This window comes from Branchiostoma belcheri, unplaced genomic scaffold (genome assembly GCF_001625305.1).
Source record: "Branchiostoma belcheri isolate BF01 breed outbred unplaced genomic scaffold, Haploidv18h27 scaffold74, whole genome shotgun sequence".
Lineage (NCBI taxonomy): Eukaryota > Metazoa > Chordata > Leptocardii > Amphioxiformes > Branchiostomatidae > Branchiostoma > Branchiostoma belcheri.
Genome location: NW_017804398.1, coordinates 1,388,737 through 1,395,248, shown reverse-complemented (window position 1 = coordinate 1,395,248; position 6,512 = coordinate 1,388,737).

The window sequence follows — 6,512 nt, the reverse complement described above, 5'->3', positions numbered from 1 at the left end:
TTTGGCCAATCTACTACATATATTGCATAAATTATATGCAAAATATAATCATTATCCATTCAACGAACAAACCCAATCAACACAAGCATAAAGAGAGAAAACTGTACTGTGTCGTACAGTGTAACACATAATCCTCTAACTAGCAAATACTGCCACGTATCAACAGAAATACATCAAAACAATCTGACAGACGCCCATGACAGGGAGATGATTTGGTTGATCTTGTCTACATACTGCTATTAGTGGCCATTACAGCACCCTGCATAAATAATGACGCAGTGTGAAAGGTTACTGGTGACATCTACACACATGATGTTCCCCAGGGAAGACTTAAATGCTGTCTGAAGGTATCATGTTTTAGTGTAAAAATAAATGACAGGCATAGCATTCTCAAGAACAGGAATGTTTCACAAAATATATCTCGTTTCATATCACTATGCTCGAACTAATCCTTCTACATTATTCAGCAGGAGACTTATCGCATAAATCTAGCTTCCATCTATTTTGTGGATGTTTAGACTGTCCTTGAGCTGATGAAGCAAAGTGACTCATTTCTGTTTACAGATTAATGAGGAACTTATGATTGAAATTGGCTGATGGAAAGGAAATATTGCTGTATCAGTACAATTTCTAAATTATCAATTCCTACGTAAAATTCATCCAATATCATTTTTGTATTTGCACATATAGTATATAGCCTCATGCATTTTAGGAGTAAAATTCATGGTGCATTCATTATTGGACATTGGTGCAAAGGAAACAAAATTTCCTTTTTTGGTACAAAAGAACAGGTGTTCATGCAAATTTTGTATCAAGAACACGAATTTTAAACTGCATTATATTGTTGAGACTGAACAAAAATCAACATCATTATCAGAATGACCTATACTGTGCTATGCAACCAAACTGTTCAACAATATACAATCACTGAATATCAGAATTTTCAAGGTGCACTACTTGTTTGACCTACAATCCATGGTAAATTAATGGTTTCTAACAGGGTGGTATCTCAGAAGCATGGGGAATGGATGTGGAGACACAGTCCATTTCTCCAGTTTTGTTATTTGATGGAAATGTTCGCCCATCCCAATCAAATCATGTGGTAATGCAATAGAATCCATTCAAATCACTACATACTCTGTGACAAGAAAGGTCGTCACCATTCCTGTAAATATGCACATTTCCACTAGATTTTGCTGCCAAACTGTTCCTTGATACTTATCAGACCGTACAAGGATAACAACATACGTCTCTACCATGGGTGACATTGCATGACACTGGGTACTTTACAGGCATTAGTTTCCAGCAAGCCAAGACTAAACCCATCTTTGCCAGTCTTAGCAACGGTGACCTTGACATGCCTGTTACAATACTGTCCATCATTTATCCACCTTTGCAGGGCCATACATAATTCAGACTTTCATGGCTGGTCGGATTAATGAAACCCCCACCACACCTTCAGCCATTATCCCAGCACGACTGACATGTAATCTAGTCACTTCTTATTGGGAAGACATCCTGTCACTAGGAGATATTCCAAGGAAAGCTCCTGCATAAGCGAAGATTACGATGTATCAGAAGGAACATGGCTGACATGAGCATTACGGCTTCAATCTTTACATGGACACAGCTGGAATTCAAATTAATGATGGCAATTAGTAATGCACCTAAATATACTGTAAATACATTACTTATGGTAGATGCACAAATACACTTGGTGTGTTGGAGATAACTTTCATGGCATTCAAGGTAAAGAATCCTTGCCTTATATTATGGCTAGCATATCTCTACCCCTTTCCCCCCAAGCCTTATACTGCATGTTGACCATTACGTAAGAAGCCGGTGAATGTAAGGAACATGAACAGGCCGGGCCTTACCATTGCAAATGTCGCCGTCTTCACAATCTGAGCCTACATCTTCACTTCCTGCCAACATGTGCTCAGTCTCGCGAGTACCGTTTTCTTGAGGAAAAGACAATCATTGGCACTCATTTCTCAAGGGTAAAACCACCTAGGTATCATACCACACAGATAAACCAGTCTTGACGTAGGCATGACATTTTCCATGAAGAACATCCAATTAAAACGTAATATATTTGCTTGCCCAGCAGACATCCATCATTCACACAATGCTACATAGGTCCCAAGGAGGGGAGCCCGAGTTTTCCATTCTGAGAAATTTCCTTTTGTGGAATTAACAGACTCATGCAATGTACACTCCGAACAATACCAGCCTCTTCTGTCAGGGGCCCAGTCTGGTTAGTGTTTTTCTCCCCGCGGTATAATCAAATGCTGGCAGGCTAGAATGACTGTCGTTATCCATACATCAATGCCTTCATAAAGCCAGTGCAGATTTATCTGCTAGGGCGTCCACATGGCCCAGGGCTAAAGGCACAAGCACAACATCATGCCTCCGAGCAGGTCCAACACAGATTTGCATGCAACGTCCGCCAGGAAGATTTATCTTCGGAAACGCACAAAAATGGATTAATCGGGATTAATCACAGGAATAACACAGATCAACATGCCCTGTCGTAGATAAATGTAGTCGCCACAGATAAATTTGATTAGACGCACGATTGCCTGATAAAAATACCCACAATAGAATTACTCTACACAAGGAATCGCCATGCGGACAAGAAATACATGCCCGTCCTGTCTTCTTGAACGTCTATTGGTCACCTGTGCAGAAATCTGCCGCATCTCTTCAAATCCATGATTAACTTCTTACAGCCTATTGACCTCCTTTACTGGCTCTACCCAAGCACAGCCTGACACTGGTGGAAAACATCATTGCCTATTCATCAGATGCTGCGCATCCCTCATCATGTACACAGCAGCCTCGCTCTTCCGCCTCCCTCCCTTCCCCCGCATACAAAATCACTACCTTCGCTTTCCTCCATCGTATCCAAGCACATCTTGAGTCTGTTTTTCCCAACAGTGGCATGTCCAGGTGGACAGGCTGATCCACAGTGGCCTCCCTGGGAGAGAATGTCCAAGATACAACAGCCCCTCCACACTCACATAACCTCCAGTGCACCTCCACGTGATCCCACAATGCCCTGGGCCTCCACAGCCTCTTGGGGGCTTAGCAATCGATATGCGGCAACCGTGGCGCATGCATACCGCTACTTATCACCACCCCGAGATGGGGGCCAAATCAGTAAACAGGACACAGTAATGGCCAAGCCACCCTCTGCACCTGCCCAGCTTGAATATGCAGCTCTGCCCTATTAAGCTCTTTCTAATTTACCGAAATCAGGACACCAGGGACGCCTAATACTGTGGGAGAAACTACCTTTAGGGAAGACCCAGTTAGAACTGAATGCTGTATTCCGATGGAACTACCTTGCGCCGTATCGCATATCTCAAGTCCCTGCACAGCTTTATGTCCTCTAGGGAGTTCATAAAAAATATCATTTCCATCACACTGACAGGCCTGACTTTGTGGGTCTTCTTGAGTGAACAAGATGTTTATTTTATGCGAACAGTGGTGAATATTCTCAGCCTCCGATCATAATGTTTGGCATTTAAATAAGAGCTATACAAGGAGCAACATATCACCATTTCTGGCGGAATGGCATGTTCTAACATGCCCAGTTTTTCTTACATTGTGATAGCTGTATAAACAGGATCAGAAATTTTGCTGGGTGTTGCAACATTAATCAAAATGTGGGTCTTTTTTGAACACCCATGGTTTTCCCTGCCACTATCCATCTTTATACAGACTAAGAAATCAAATTTAGGGAAGCACAATTTGACCGTTTCTGTAATAGAGAGGAATACATGGATAAGGCAAGTAGCCAATTTTCTGTGAGGACAATTGCTTCCTATCCTCGTCAGTATCCATTAAGTATTCTTTCTGTAACTATCAGAACAATCACAACGTTGATTTATTTCTGACGTTCTATTAGTGTAGTTAGATAGGTACCGTTGTAACAGCTTTGTCATATGCAATCTTCCAATTTTTCATGATGTTCCAGTATAGCAAATAACCATTCTACTGTTATTTATCACTAACAACTGTCCCAGTAGCTGGTATCAGATTCATGTTTATGGAAATTTCCTGCAAAACCTGTGACAACATTCAACAACTTCTAAAGTTGTCAACACTGGAAAATAGATTGTAAAAGTGTTTTCTTCTTTCACCCAAACAGTAACACAATTTATTGGCTTATCCACTGTGCTTTAATCCATTATCTTTGCCATATCAGCAATGTCCTCCGGGCACTACTTTTAGTGTGCAGCACAATTATGGGGTTGTAGTTGTGACTAAAGGGGATGATACAATCTTTTCCCCGCAGAACTATGTAAGGGAAATATATCTTCACATTTATAGCTCAGTAACACAGGCCACTCTTGCACATTACCAGTAGACCTGAGGAATATGGCCCCCAAGCTATTGGACATGGGCCAGTGCAGATAAGAATTTTTTTTAGGTTAGTCACTGTCCTCCTATATTTGGAACTCAGACATCCTTAACTTAACTAAACTAAAGGAAATGAAAGCACTTTTCCATTTGATTTTTTTGTAACATTTATGAAAGTAATATGCAAAGGTATGAACTACATTTAGATCAATAAAATGACACACCCTATAGCTTCAATAGTGGTATCTGGTTTAGGCAACCAAGGACAGGGCCTTATCTAATGCACATTTTCTAGTACCATGATTTTATCCGAAAGGAGTGAGGGTTCTTATCATCAAATCTGGCAATGGCACATATGCTGTACAATACTTCAAGTTAACTTTGAGCCATGGCATATTTTCTTACTTGACAGATTTAATATATGGTAATACAACTAATATCTTTTACATACAGGGTTCCATAATCTAATTTTTCATATCTAATTCCTCACAACTGACTAACCCTTCCAGGCAGCAAATATGGGGAGCTGTTAAATTTATAAGTAAAGAGCCCACCGCTACAGCTATAAATCATAAAAATGAAACTGAAACTAGGGTGGATGTTTTATTTCTCATGATGTTCAAATCTGTATGCAGTTGCTCACATGTTACATTTATAACAAATGTCATCAATGGTAGCTTACAGAATGTAAAAGCCTATGCCATCAGGGACAGTCGTAATCTCTATGAACACACCTTTGCTTTGATGCAGTATCTTTTCATTTATCAGCTGTCTCTCCTGATTCATGATAGTCTACACTGTGTATACATTATATGGGGATGTTTTATGTTCCACTTTGTTCCCCTGCCTCTGTTCCGGAGACATCAAAAGCTTAATTATCCTGAGGGTCTCCTTTCCAGCAGCTTAGTCCATCACCCTCTGACCAGGCGCAATTCCACGCCCTTGACATGAAGGTCAGAGGAAATGGCAGGCTAACTGAAATGGCCTGTCACAAGCGCCTCTTCTCCATCAGAATACAACTAAGGGTCACTGTCTCCATCTCCCGCTATCTTACCTGTCAGCTGCTCTAGTTCACAGGCTCTGCCTGATCTGATAGTGACGGGGATGGTCAAAGGAGCTCTTTTCTCATACCCGTTGCTGAGGAAATTACATCCTCCAGCCATTGAAAAGCTGGATTATGTACAACTTCATAACAACATGTACATGTACATCCTTTTTCCTCGTTTCAAATACATCAAATATGATAGCAGAGCCAATGGCTGTGTAACACTTATTATGGCCAGCCACAAAGCACTGGTGAATCTTTTGAAAAATATGAAGATATATTTTACAGTACAAATGTAAAGACAAAAATAAATACTTTGACATGTATATATGGACCTCACCTTTACACAGTGAACACTAGCTTAATTGGCATGTTTGTTCCTTTTGCCATCAACATTCAGATCAATTTACTTTCCAATATCCACTTAAAGTCCTTGCTGCTTCCAATTTTTATGGGGCTGTTTGCCGCTGTTATATAAGATTCCCTTAAGGAAAGTGAACATATTACATGAACTCACCCCCCAAAGGCCTGGATTTCCCCAGCTCCCATTAATAATGCTGGCTGTCACTGGTTCTGACATGATTCCATCCAGCACCAGACAATACGTCGCTACATCAAAACCCAATAGACCTCCCCAAAAGTGAGTTGTACCATTTTACTCTGCACAGAATATTGTTATTGAAGAGGAACAAGAAAAACATGGATCAGTTTCTCAGCTATTTTCTTTCCCTTAATTCTATTTTATTTTCAGGACAAGCAACAGCCTAGGAAAACGATTGTTCCTAACAATCAAGGGCAGGAATTTCATGGCTCATGTAGCACATTTTCATCAGAGCCCTGACAAGCATTTTGACCCCTCCCCCTCATTCCTTTTCAGACAGTGGCCACTCGGCTGATTATGGGTCTCTGGGGTTACTGTTATTGCTCAATAGTGTACCTAAATCAGAGGAGTTGAATAATTGTACGGACAGCAAGTCATTTCCAAGAAATTAATGTGCGGTCACATATCCTGACCTTTCTAACTGCATCTTCCTGTTGAATGCAATCACTTACTGAGTGTCACTTCTAATGACTACCTGGAGACTGCTCTAGTGCTTTG